This window comes from Somniosus microcephalus, chromosome 16 (genome assembly GCF_052327205.1).
Source record: "Somniosus microcephalus isolate GS21.2 chromosome 16, FLI_Smic_1.0, whole genome shotgun sequence".
In the NCBI taxonomy this organism is placed as follows: domain Eukaryota; kingdom Metazoa; phylum Chordata; class Chondrichthyes; order Squaliformes; family Somniosidae; genus Somniosus; species Somniosus microcephalus.
In genome coordinates this window covers 88,587,660-88,601,850 of record NC_141002.1, presented here as the reverse complement: position 1 = coordinate 88,601,850, position 14,191 = coordinate 88,587,660, and the positions used below count along the sequence as shown (strand labels likewise).

At 46.8% G+C, this 14,191-nt stretch overlaps 1 protein-coding gene across 1 annotated transcript in view; it reads right to left on the bottom strand.

The window, feature by feature from the left end:
- Positions 1 to 14,191, bottom strand: part of LOC147106368 (monocarboxylate transporter 2) — a 200,923-nt gene that overhangs the window by 177,213 nt on the left and 9,519 nt on the right. The gene's annotated exons all lie outside the window — the stretch shown is intronic.

Here is a 14,191-nt window from a genome sequence, read left to right as displayed (position 1 = left end):
AAAGAAGGTTCACTCGGTTAATCCCGGGGATGAGGGGATGGACATATGAGGAGAGGTTGAGTAGATTGGGACTCTACTCATTGGAGTTCAGAAGAATGAGAGGCGATCTTATTGAAACATATAAGATTGTGAAGGGGTTGGATCGGGTGGATGCGGGGAGGATGTTCCCGATGATGGGTGAAACTAGAACTAGGGGGCATAGTCTTAGAATAAGGGGCTGCTCTTTCAAAACTGAGATGAGGAGGAACTACTTCACTCAGAGGGTGGTAGGTCCATGGAATATGCTGCCCCAAAAAGCTGTAGAAGCTACATCATTACATAAATTTAAAACAGAAATAGACAGTTTCCTAGAAGTAAAGGGAATTAAGGGTTATGGGGAGCAGGCAGGAATTTGGACATGAGTCTAGGTTCGGATCGGACATGGCCCTGTGGGTAGCGGAGCGGGCCCAGGGGCTGTGTAGCCTGATCCTGCTCCTATTTCGTGTGTCTAATTCTGTTAGATTCAGGAGATGGTTCTGTGATAGTAGATTGGCGGTTAGCATCAGATCAGCCATGATCTTATTAAATGGCGGAGCAGGCTCGAGGGGCCGATTGGCCTACTCCTGCTCCTATTTCTTATGTTCTTATTGTGGTGTATGTAACCTGTTCCACCTTAAGAGAACTACTTTAAGAGGTGTACTACTTTCTCTTGGCTGCTGTATACTGTAATACCAGTGGTGACCACACCGGTATATAAGTGTTGTGTAAGGATTTGCTGGGCAGTTCAGCCCTGACCTCCGAATAGTAAAGACCTGTTAAAAGTTATTCTTATTGTCTGTGTCCAGTGATTGATCCTAAACACAACTGGGACACACAGACTCAACAGTAGCGACGAGTCCGATCTTACCCTGCGGCAGTTTTACATCCAAGGCAGCTTCGTCCTCAGAACGGGCGTCGAGAAGAGGCATCCGCCCTCATCATCCTGCTGAGCACCATCGCACGGGAGGCATCGAGAACCCGGGTTAAAAAGAAAAAGAATCCTGACCACGAAGCCCTCCATCAGCGACAGGCAGTGATCATCCCTTCTACCACGGTGGTGGGTAAGCCGATCAGCGACACGAGCAGAAAGTCGGCCGCGTTGGCTGTGGAGTAGGGGAGGGAAAACGGAGGAATAAGGGCGGAGAGATCGACCACGGCCGGTAGAAAGGGCCGGGCTGCAATCGAGGCCGAGAGGCGCAGCGACTGGGGCAGCTTAAGGCTCGAGAGCCACGGAGAATTCAAACGCAGCCGGTGTAAAGGACCGGGCTGCAAGCGGGGCTGCGAGGCAAAGCAGCGTCGGGGAGTGAGAACCGCTGGGGAGGCAAGAACGGCAGCAGCAAGGCAATCACCATTGCAGCCAGCGGGGGAAGAAGGCAAACGCGGGAATCCGCCATTGTAGTCGGCGGGGGAAGAAGACGAGCGCGGGAAAGACCGCCAAGTGCGGGAAGCCGCCATTTTAGTAGGCGGGGGAAGAAGACAAGCGCGGGACGCCGCCATTTTGAGAAAAAGAAAAAAAAATTAAAAAAATTGCAAGGATGCCTAAACATGGGAGCATTAATACCTTTGATAGCGATATCGAAGATTGGACCACGTATGTAGAACGCATGGAAGTGTATTGTAAAGCAAATAAGGTACCAAATGATGAGAAAGCACTAACCTTATTAAGCTCAATGGGTGCGAAAACATACGGGCTATTGAAGCACCTTCTATCACCAAATAAACCGGCGGATCAGACTTTCACGAATATTGTTACTGTCCTGAAAGATCATTTAAACCCCACGCCGCTGATGATAGCGGAACGATTTAAATTTTACAGAAGAACACAGCTGAAAGACGAAAGCAACGCTGAATTTTTAATTGAACTGCGTAAGCTAGCAAAGTACTGTCAGTTTGGAACGGGACTAGCAGATGCGCTGAGAGATAAATTTGTGTGTGGATTGTTAAAAGGAACACAAAAGCGACTGCTTGAGGAGAGTGAGCTTACGCTTGATAAAGCTGTCACTATTGCAGCATCGCACGAAGCCGCAGCGAGAGGCACTGCGGAAATGCAGCTACGGTCACCGGAACTCAGCACCAATCAAATGGTCTTGAGTACAGTAAAATGTTATCATTGTGGTTAGACAACGCACGATCAGAACCAGTGCTGGTTCAAAAATCAGGAATGCAGAAAATGTGGCAGGCTTGGTCACATAGCTAAAGTATGCCGGTCAGGAAAGAAGACCAGCAACAAAAAGTCACCGCAGGAAAAGTACAGAAAGGTACACAAGGTGACAGAGAACAGTTCGAACGAACAGAAGTCAGATTCAGACTCCAGCAGTAATGAACTGGGTAGTCTAAGAGTACACAATGTTGGTAAGGAAGCAGACCTCCAAACAATTTGGGTCACACTTCAGATAGCAGGAGTCCAAGTGAAGATGGAATTGGACACTGGATCGGCATTGACGGTCATGAATAAGAAAGATTACAAAAGGTTATTCCCACATATTCCCCTACGGGATACGGAGATTGTATTGAAAACATACACGGGGCAAAGAGTATACCCCATCGGGAAGATAGAGGTAAAGGTGGTCCACAAGGGCAAAGAAAGCCGAGGAATGGACTTATATGTGCTACCTGAGGGAGGTCCACCACTACTGGGACGGGAGTGGATTAGGAAAATGAATATGGACTGGCATTCCTTAAAAGCACTAACGGTAGATTCCGGTACAAAAGATGTCAAACCTAAACGATTGTCCAGAATATTGGACGATGCTAAAGAGGTGTTCCAACAGGGACTGGGAACACTGAGAGGAATTACAGCAAACATCAAGGTTGAAGAACATGCAAACCCGAAATTTTTCAAAGCCAGACCGGTACCTTATGCAATATGACCTGCTGTGGAAGCTGAGCTGGAAGGGCTAGAACATTCAGGAGTACTGTCTAAGGTAGACTGGAGTGAGTGGGCCACGCCCATTGTCCCCGTCATGAAGCATTCATCGAGCAACAAGCCGGGGGAACCGGGGAAGGTTCGCATCTGTGCAGATTTCAAGATCACTGTTAATCCGGTGCTTCACACGGTGCAGTATCCGCTTCCGCGGATTGAGGATATCTTCGCTTCGTTGTCTGGCGGGAAACACTTCACCAAGATAGACCTGGCGCAGGCGTACTTACAGATGGAAGTTGAGGAAGAGTCACGCCAGTATCTCACGATCAACACGCATAGAGGCTTGTACCAGTATAATAGACTGGTTTTTGGAGTGGCATCGGCTCCGGCAATTTGGCAGAGGGCCATGGAGCAGGTATTACAGGGAATTCCAGGTACACAATGTTACTTGGACGATATTCTGATTACAGGAGATGATGACGAGGAACACCTTGCAAACTTGGAACTGGTGCTCACCAGATTGAAAGAATATGGTTTTCGAGTTAATCGCCAGAAATGTGAATTCTTTCAGAAGCGGATCTCGTACTGTGGTCATGTCATTGACCAGGAGGGGCTTCATAAGTCTCCTGACAAGATCGAAGCTGTTGTGAAGGCTCCCGCTCCGGATAATGTATCCCAATTGAGGTCGTTTCTAGGGTTGATTAACTATTACCATAAGTTTCTGCCAAATTTATCCACGGTGCTGCACCCGCTGAACGCTCTTTTGCAGAAGGGAGTACCATGGAAGTGGAGCGAGGACTGTAAGAGGGCCTTTCGCGAAAGCAAGGCATTGATCACCTCAGAGGAAGTGTTGGCTCACTTCAACCCAACGCTGCCTATTCGTTTGGCTTGTGATGCTTCTCCATATGGTATTGGAGCAGTGCTCTCACACAAGTTGCCAAATGGCCAGGAGAGGCCAGTTGCGTTCGCATCCAGATCATTGACCTCCGCTGAGCGCAACTATGCTCAGATAGATAGGGAGGCTCTCAGCCTTGTGTGGGGAGTAAAGAAGTTTAATCATTACCTGCAGGGCCAAAAGTTTACGCTTCTGACAGACCACCAGCCGTTGGTATCCATTTTTAACCCTAAGAAGGGTGTTTCGGTGATGACAGCACAGAGACTCCAGAGATGGTCCCTTTTCCTAGGGGCACATCAATATCAGATAGAATTCAAAGGTACAAAGCAGCATGGTAATGCTGATGGGCTGTCGCGCCTGCCACTACCTACAGAGGAGGAGGCACCGACGGTTGACCCTGTTGAGTTATTTCACTCGACCATCATCGAATGTTTACCAGTCACCAATGCAAGTATTGAAAGAGAAACCAGGGACGACCCGACACTGTCCAGGGTCTACGAAGTGACAGTGAAGGGATGGCCAGCACATGGTGATCCACTGTTACCGGCATTCTCAGCAAGACGAGAACAGCTGTCCATCTGTCAAGGAACATTGATGTATGGAACAAGGGTGATTATTCCTCCTCAGTTAAGAGAGAGAGTTCTAAAGGAACTGCATGAAGGTCATCTGGGGGGAGTCAAGATGAAAAGCCTTGCTAGGGCTTTTGTGTGGTGGCCGGGTATCGACCAACAGATAGAGGAGCTGACGAAAAGCTGCTCAGGGTGCCAAAAAGTGCAAAATGCACCTCCGATTGCACCGCTGCATCCATGGGAATGGCCTTCAACCCCATGGCAACGTGTACATATTGACTTTGCTGGTCCTTTCATGGACTCCATGTTTTTAATTGCGGTGGACGCACATTCTAAATGGCCAGAAGTGATTAAGATGACTACCACTACCTCGGAAAAGATGATCGCGGTGTTAAGAACGATATTTGCAAGAAATGGATTGCCAGAACAAATATGTTCAGACAATGGACCGCAGTTCGTGTCAGAAGAATTCCAGAGATTCATGAAGAAGAATGGGGTGAAACATTATACCTCTGCCCCATATCATCCGGCTACAAACGGGTTGGCCGAGAGATTTGTACAAACGTTCAAAAAAGCGATAAAGGCCATGAGCGAAGATCAGATTCCACTACAACACAAGGTGGACAAATTCCTACTGGCATATCGAAACGCCACCCATGCAGTGACAAACCAAAGTCCTGCCATGATGTTCTATAACAGGAGGTTGCGGTCCAGGTTGGACTTGTTAAAACCAAATGTGCGGAGGGAAGTTGAAAACAAACAGTTCCAGCATATAAATAACAAGACCACTCGGAGTTTCGAAATAGGACAACCAGTGTTAGCCCGGGATTATAAAAACGAGAAATGGCAATCTGGAACAATTCGGGCCAGACAAGGACCCCTGATGTACACGGTAGATGTTGGTGAAAATGTAATACGGCGTCATGCTGACCAACTGGTAGAATCTGTAGTGTCCGTGTGTAGATAAAGACACTGAAGACAGGAGTTGGTTCATAGGTATTTACTAAGCAAGTCTGGAGGGGGGGGGTTCTAAAGGATATACACAATACACAGGCTTATATAGCCCAAGTGGCAATTACCGGCATTACACACACCTGGGGCTCTTAAAGGCACATACACCACAATTCCTCCCCTTCTAGCTAACTAGTACATCATATTTTAAGTAATTATTAATTACATGTTATATGCAAAATAATATACATTGCTGTATTAATTAATTATAAGTTAGTCTCTCAGGAGGCTTCCTGACTCGGTCCGGATAACGCCTCGGGGGTGTAGTAGTTTCTGGTGGTGTAGTAGGTTCTTCTGGCAAGGCTGATTCGGCTTGAAGGCCAGTGTCAGGTTCATTGGGTTCCAGTATCACCGGATCGGAGGTAGATATGGGTATCTCTACTTCATCGTTAGATGTATAGCGTGGTGGTGTAGGTTGTCCCTTTTCGGATGACTTGATGATTTGGTCAGCATGGTGCCTTATTATGCTTTCTCCGATGTCCACGGTATACATCAGTGGTCCTAGTCGTGTGCAGATAGTTCCAGGCTGCCATTTCTCGGTACGGTAGTCCCGGGCCAAAACCGGTTGGCCTATCTGGAAGGCCCTAGTTGGCCTTTCATTCATGCCCTGAAACTGCCGGTTCTCCACGTCACTTCGGATGTTGGGCTTGACCAAATCCAGCCGGCACCTTAGGTTTCTATTGTACAACATCATGGCGGGAGTCTGGTTTGTAACCATATGTGTTGCATTCCTATATGCAAATAAGAAGTTATCCACCTTGTGCTGAAGTTTTATGTCTTCATTACCCATGGCCTTTATGGCCTTCTTAAAGGTCTGGACAAACCTTTCAGCCAATCCATTGGTGGCGGGATGGTATGGGGCGGACGTGTAGTGCTTTACCCCATTGTTCTTTAAGAACTTTCTGAATTCTTCGGACACAAATTGCGGTCCATTATCAGAACATATCTGTTCCGGCAGCCCATTCCTGGCAAATATGGTCCTTAATACTGTGATGGTTTTTTCCGTGGTGGTGGAGGACATCTTTATTACCTCCGGCCACTTGGAGTGTGCATCAACTGCGATTAAGAACATTGAGTCCATAAATGGACCAGCAAAGTCGATGTGCACCCTTTGCCAGGGAGATGAGGGCCACTCCCATGGATGTAGAGGGGCCTGTGGCGGAGCATTTTGGACCTTCTGGCATCCTAGGCAGCTCTTGGTCATGTCTTCGATGTCTCCATCGATACCTGGCCACCATACAAACGCCCTAGCTAGGTTCTTCATTTTCACTCCACCCAGATGCCCCTCGTGAAGCTCCTTTAGCACTTTATCCTGGAGTTTGGGTGGAATCACCACTCTGGATCCACACATCAAGGTTCCTCGGCACACTGACAGCTGTTCTCTTCTTTGCGAGAATGCTGGCAACAGTGGTTCGCCATGTGCTGGCCATCCCTTCATTGTTAAATCATAGACCCGTGAGAGAGTAGGGTCATTTCTGGTCTCCCTTTCAATGGCAGAATTTGTCACCGGTAGACATTCCACTATGGTAGCGTGGAATATCTCTACTGGGTCTACTGTAGGTGCCTCTTCTATCGTTGGCAACGGCAGGCGCGATAAACCGTCAGCATTCCCATGCTGTTTTGACCCTTTGTATTCAATGTTGTATTGGTGTGCCCCTAGAAAAAGGGACCACCTCTGTAGTCTTTGTGCCGTCATAATGGGGGCACCTTTTTTAGGGTTGAATATGGAGATGAGGGGTTGATGGTCAGTCAGCAAGGTAAATTTTTGTCCGTGTAGGTAATGGTTGAATTTCTTCACTCCCCATACCAGGCTGAGTGCTTCCCTGTCTATCTGGGAATAGTTACGCTCAGCTGAGTTCAATGAGCGTGACGCAAAAGCTATCGGCCGTTCCGAGCCATCAGGGAATCTATGGGACAATACTGCTCCTATGCCGTAAGGGGATGCATCGCACGCCAGTCTGATTGGTAGTGGTGGGTTGTAATGAGCCAAAACTTTCTCGGATGTGATTAAGTCTTTACATTTATGGAAGGCACGTTTACAGTCTTCGTTCCATTTCCAAATCACTCCTGTGTGTAGAAGATCATTAAGAGGGTGTAGAATAGTTGATAAGTTCGGTAAAAATTTATGATAGTAATTTATTAATCCCAGGAATGACCTCAATTGTGAAACATTTTCAGGTGCTGGGGCTTTTATAACTGCTTCAATTTTTTCAGGTGACTTATGCAACCCTTCCTTATTAATTATGTGGCCACAATATGATATCTGATTTTGGAAAAATTCGCACTTGGGGCGATTTGCTCGTAGGCCCCGTTCTTTCAGCCTAGTGAGCACCTGCTCCAAATTGGCAAGGTGCTCGTTGTCGTTTTCTCCTGTTATAAGGATGTCGTCTAGGTAACACTGAATCCCCGGAATCCCTTGCAGGACTTGCTCCATAGCTCTTTGCCAGATAGCTGGAGCTGATGCTACTCCAAAAACCAGTCGATTGTACTGGTACAGGCCTTTGTGTGTGTTTATTGTGAGAAACTTTTTAGAGGTCTCCTCAACCTCCATCTGTAGATATGCCTGTGCCAAGTCAATTTTTGTGAAACGTTTTCCTCCGGATAGTGAGGCGAAAATATCTTCTATCCTCGGAAGAGGATACTGTACCGTGTGAAGGACCGGGTTTACAGTCACCTTAAAGTCCCCACAGATGCGAGTTTTTCTCTGTTCCTCAGAGTTATTTTTCAATGCTTTTTTCATGACTGGAACGATGGGTGTTGCCCATTCGCTCCAATCTATTTTGGATAATACGCCTGCCTTTTCCAAATTCTCCAGCTCTGCTTCGACTGCCGGACGTATTGCGTATGGCACCGGTCTTGCCTTAAAAAATTTTGGAATTGCTGCATCTTCCACTTTTATTGAGGCGGTGATGCCTTTCAAGGTTCCTAGTTTCTCTTGAAACACTTCTTTGGCGTTGGCCAAGATGTCTTTTAATCGTTCAGGTATGATGTCATCATTGTTTTTTTCCTTACTGGTCACCGTCAGTGCCTGAATGGAGTGCCAGTCTAAACGTATCTTCCTTATCCATTCACGTCCCAACAACGGTGGACCACCATCTTGTAGAATGTATAAATACAACTTTTGTATTTCTTTGCCGTTGTATACCACAGGCACCTTTATTTTTCCTTTGGGGTATACTTTCTGCCCCGTATATGTTTTTAAGATAATGGATGTGTCTTTTAGAGGTATATGCGAAAATAGCCTCTCGTAATCTCGTCGATTTATTACGGTTAGAGCTGATCCTGTATCTAGCTCCATTTTAACTGGGGACCCTGCTATTATGAGGGTAACCCAAATGGTCTGGTAATCTTCATTGGCAATTACATTATGTAATTTGAGAGAGCTTAGTCTCTTGTTCCCGGAGTCGCTATCGCTCTTCTGGTCTTTGGAGCTATGGTCCGTCATCATTTGTACCTTTCTGTGCTTTTCCTTATTGATTCTTTTCCCGTTAGTGGATTTTTTATTTTCAGATCGGCATACACGTGGAATGTGTCCCATCTTCCCGCATCGCCTGCATGCTTTTTCTTTGAACCAGCAATCCCTCTGGTCATGGTTGGATCTGCCGCAGCGATAACATCTCTCGAAACCCCGTGTCATTTCATGGGTGCCGAAGTCCTGTGGCCTTTGCTGTATCTTTGCCGCTCCTATTGCACTGAAAGCCTTGTCCAGTGTTAAATCTTTTCCAGAAGATACCTTTTTTTGTGTTTCTACACTTAGGGGATCGCAGATGAATTTGTCTTGCAGAGAATCTGCCAGTCCTGCCTCGAATTGGCAGTGTAGGGTATCAACAATCTCCTCAAAATTCTTGTCCATCGGTTCGGCTGGAGTGATTAAGTTGCGTAACAGCTTGTATGTTTCTGCGCCCATTAGATCCAGAAGCACTGAAGCTTTTTTTTCATCTTCTATTCCATTTGCGGTGCAAAACACCTCCACTCTTTCTACATGTGTGGTCCAATCCTCTATCTTGTTATCAAAAACATCAATATTGCCAAAGTTAGGCTCTGTTTCGTTATCAAAAGCATCAATATTGCCAGACTTAGGCATTTCAAAAAAGATATGGCACTTCCCGCGCTTTTTTTTTTCTCTCTGTAGCAACGATATGGCGCTTCCTGCGCTTTCCCGCCGTTGCTACCGATAACAACGCTGTTTTACTGTGGTTTCCGTTTATTCACTGTTGGAGATGCGTTCCCGACGGAGGTCTAAACGCTGACCTGCTTGCCGCGCCGGCCGTCTCCCGAGTGCACCCTCCCAGTCCGTTATTGCTTGCCTCCGATTTCGCTGCCTGTCTCAGCTGTAGAGCCCGACGCTGGAGCCCCAGCCTGACGCCCAGGAAGGATTAGCGCAGTACCTGCCACCAGCTTGCACGCGTGGGTTCGAATCCCATCCTCGTCGCCACTGTAGTGTCCGTGTGTAGATAAAGACACTGAAGACAGGAGTTGGTTCATAGGTATTTACTAAGCAAGTCTGGAGGGGGGGGGTTCTAAAGGATATACACAATACACAGGCTTATATAGCCCAAGTGGCAATTACCGGCATTACGTACACCTGGGGCTCTTAAAGGCACATACACCACAATTGCTCTTAAAGGCACATACACCACAGAATCGAGAACAAGGGTCGAACCCATGGTTACGGCAGAGACAACCGTGGAAGAAGTTAGTGAACCTGAAGCATCTACCTCAGAAGTGAATGTACCTGATGATGATGTCCAATCCATAAGAGACCAACTAGATGAGTCACCCCAACAACGAGAATCAGAGACCCCTGAAAGGCGTTATCCAACTCGAATCAGGAGGCCTCCTCAGAGACTGAATCTTTGAACTGTTTTGCATGAAGTTGTATATATGTTATTATGTTATGTTAAATGGGGATATAACTGTTAAGCTAAAAAGGGAGGATTGTGGTGTATGTAACCTGTTCCACCTTAAGAGAACTACTTTAAGAGATGTACTACTTTCTCTTGGCTGCTGTATACTGTAATACCGGTGGTGACCACACCGGTATATAAGTGTTGTGTAAGGATTTGCTGGGCAGTTCAGCCCTGACCTCCGAATAGTAAAGACCTGTTAAAAGTTATTCTTGTTGTCTGTGTCCAGTGATTGATCCTAAACACAACTGGGACACACAGACTCAACATTTATGTTCTTAAGCGATGCAACAGAGTTCAAATTTGCATAAGGCGGTAGAAATAGATGAGTGTATCCAAGAAGTCAATGGACACAATATTCAAGGAGCAGAAGGGGATGCTGAGGAGGAGGCTTCCATCTTGTGTGCTATTAAGAAGTTACCAGAGTGCAGAACCCTTTTTTAATGACTTCACAGAAGATGTGTGAGCAGTTGAACATGATGTACTGCACTAAAAGAACCTGACAGGCGTGTGATTCAATGACTTTGGGAAAAGTGCCAGATAGAAACTTACATTTAATCACTAGACTGAGCGAGGTCCCAGAGGAGATTCATACCCCGAGACGCCGTAATACCTGGAAAGAATGAAGTGGAAATCTGACAGTGCTTTCTTCCATTGAGCCTCTGGTTGGATTAATGGCTCTGAAATTTGTGACAGCAGTACTAATTTTGTTAAGTGTCTCAAATTACATATAAATCTACAAGCACACGAGTTTTGCAGAGGACTCAGATGAGGACTTCAATGGGGCGACCTACAGAAGAACGCTGATGGATATGCACAATGAAACGTTTGGTGCATTGGCAGGTTTGTGCACAGAGCTCCTTGTTTGGGCTGGGGTTGGGCAATATTTGTGTGTTCTCCTTAATCTATGGCATTCTTGTACTTAAAACAATGAAGCCAGATTCTAGAAAAAAGGCCATCTCTGACCACTTCCTTGTATCGTTTTCCACCTACATCCCCCTTCCCCACCCAACCCTACTTCCTTTTGTGTCCGCCCCTGGAAAAAACACTCTCCCAACTCTCTTACAACTGCACTTACAAAATCCCAACTGTCCAGCCTTTGGCCCTCCATTCACCACGACATTTCTGCAGCTACCGATCTGCTCAACCACACCCTCACCACATCCTTTGATGCCCTAGTCCCTAATAAACCCATTACTCTCTCTCACCCTGGCCGTTCCCCGTGGTTCTGCCCACATCCTTGCTCCCTCAAGTCCAAGGGATGCAGACTTGAACAGATATGGCGGACAACTGGTTTAGCCATTCACCGCCAGATCTGGCTGGGCCACATAAAGCACTATCGGGCCCTGCTCTTGTCTGCAAAAACTGTTCACAATTCCAGGATCATTCTGGAATGCAAAGATAACCCCCAGCCACTATTTTCTACTGCTAGCCGTCTTCTTAAACCCTCTCCCCTGTCTCCTCCACACTCACCTCCAACAAGTGTGAGGAGCACATGGACTTCTTTGTCTCTAAGATGGAGACCATCCTCTCCAAAATCCTTGAACGTGTCGTCACCTCCCAAATCCGTGCCCATCTTTCCCAGAACTCCATGTTTTAATCCTTGCAATCCGCTTTCAGCCTCTGCCACAGTAACGAAACGGCTCTCGTCAAAGTCACAAATGATATCCTTTGTGACTGTGACAAAGGTAAACTATCCCTCCTCGTCCTTCTCGACCTGTCTGCAGTCTTTGATACGGTTGACCACTCCATCCTTCTCCAACGCCTCTCCACCATCGTCCAGCTGGGTGGGACTGCACTCGCCTGGTTCCATTCTTAGCTATCTAATCGTAGCCAGAGAATCACCTGCAACAGCTTCTCTTCCCGCTCCTGCATCGTTACCTCTGGTGTCCCCCAAAGATCTATCCTTGGCCCCCTCCTATTTCTCATCTAAATGCTGCCCCTTGGCGACATCATCCGAAAACACAGCATCAGTTTTCACATGTACACTGACGACACCCAGCTCTACCTCACCATCACTTCTCTCGACCCCTCCACGGTCTATAATTGTCAGACTGCTTTGTCCAACATCCAGTACTGGATGAGCAGAAATTTTCTCCAATTAAATATTGGAAAGACCAAAGCCATTGTCTTCGGGTTCGCCACAAACTCCGTTCACTAGCCACCGACTCCATCCCTCTCCCTAACTTCTGTCTGAGACTGATCAAGACTGTTCGCAACCTTGGTGTCGTATTTGACCCTGAAATGAGCTTCCGATCACATATATGTGGCATAACTAAGACCACCTATTTCCACCGCCGTAACATTGCCCGTCTCCACCCCTGCCTCAGCTCATCTGCTGCTGACTATTCCAACGCACTCCTGGCTGGCCTCCCACATTCCACCCTAGGTAAACTTGAGGTCATCCAAAACTCAGCTGCCTGTGTCTTGACTCGCACCAAGTCCCGTTCACCCATCACCCCTGTGCTCGCTGACCTACATTGGCTCCCGGTCAAACCACGCCTCGATTTTAAAATTCTCATCCTTTTTTTCAAATCCCTCCATGGCCCCTCCCTATCTCTGTAATCTCCTTCAGCCCCACAACCCCTCGAGATATCTGCGCTCCTCTAACTCTGCCCTCTTGAGCATCCCTGATTATAATCGCTCAACCATTGGTGGCTGTGCCTTCTGTTGCCTAGGCCCTAAGCTCTGGAATTCCCTCCCGAAACCTCTCCGCCTCGCTACCTCGCTTTCCTCCTTTAAGACGCTCCCTAAAACCTACCTCTTTGACCGAGCTTTTGGTCACCTGCCCTAATTTCTTATGTGGCTCGGTGTCAATTTTTTGTCTTAAAATACTGCTGTGAAGCGCTTTGGGACGTTTTACTACATTAAAGGTGCTATATAAATACAAGTTGTTGTTGTTGTCGAAAAGGAAGGAGGAGGAAGGGATGATGCGCGGAACACAAATAAGAAAAAAATAGTGCCGGGTTGCCGAGACAGCCGTCATCCTAGCGTCAAAGCTTCTCTAAGCCTTGATCAAATCAATCAGGGTAGTGAAAAAAAGGGCACACACACGGAAAAGGGATGGAGGCTGACGTCACTGGTCATCTTCCTTTCGCGGCTCAGGTAAGGGAATACGGAGCAAGCTTGGGTAGCAGTGGTATAGGGAGGGTGAGTGAGGGTGGAGCGACACTGCCCGACTCTGACTAAATCTGCACTTTGCATAAAGTGACTCAGACCAACACAATACATGCACTGGAAAACAGCACACGTTTCTGCAAGTGAAGCCTACAATATTTGTACAATCATTTTCATTATGAAGGAATTCACATCCTTTTTACTGTACTGACTACTGAAGACACCTGGCCACATATTTGTTTTAAGACTATGTGCATTACCACAGTGTGGTACAGAGAGTGTATTATGCATATAGCCATCCTGGTCACCCAACAGCATATTACCAGTATGCAGCAACAGCGACAGCTGGCATAGAAAAATTAACAAAACAGATCTAGTAAGAAAACCCAGCATCTTTTCAGGAAACTAGTATATTAGAAGCATGATATTCACATTAATACAGTGGCAGTGTGGTACATATACAATCCCTCAATCAACATCACTAAAACAGATTATCTGGTCATTATCACATTGCTGTTTGCGGGAGCTTGCTGTGCACAAATTGGCTGCCACGTTTCCCACATTACAACAGTGACTCCACTTCCAAAAGTACTTCATTGGCTGTAAAGCACTTTGGGACGTCCTGAGGTCATGAAAGGTGCTATAGAAATGCAAGTCTTTCTTTTGAGGTCATCCAAATCTTGGCTGCCCGTGTCCTAACTCGCACCAAATCCCATTCACCCATCACCCCTGTGCTCACTGACCTACATTGGTTCACGGTTAAGAAATGCCTTGATTTCAAAATTCTCATCCTTGTTTTCAAATCTCTCCA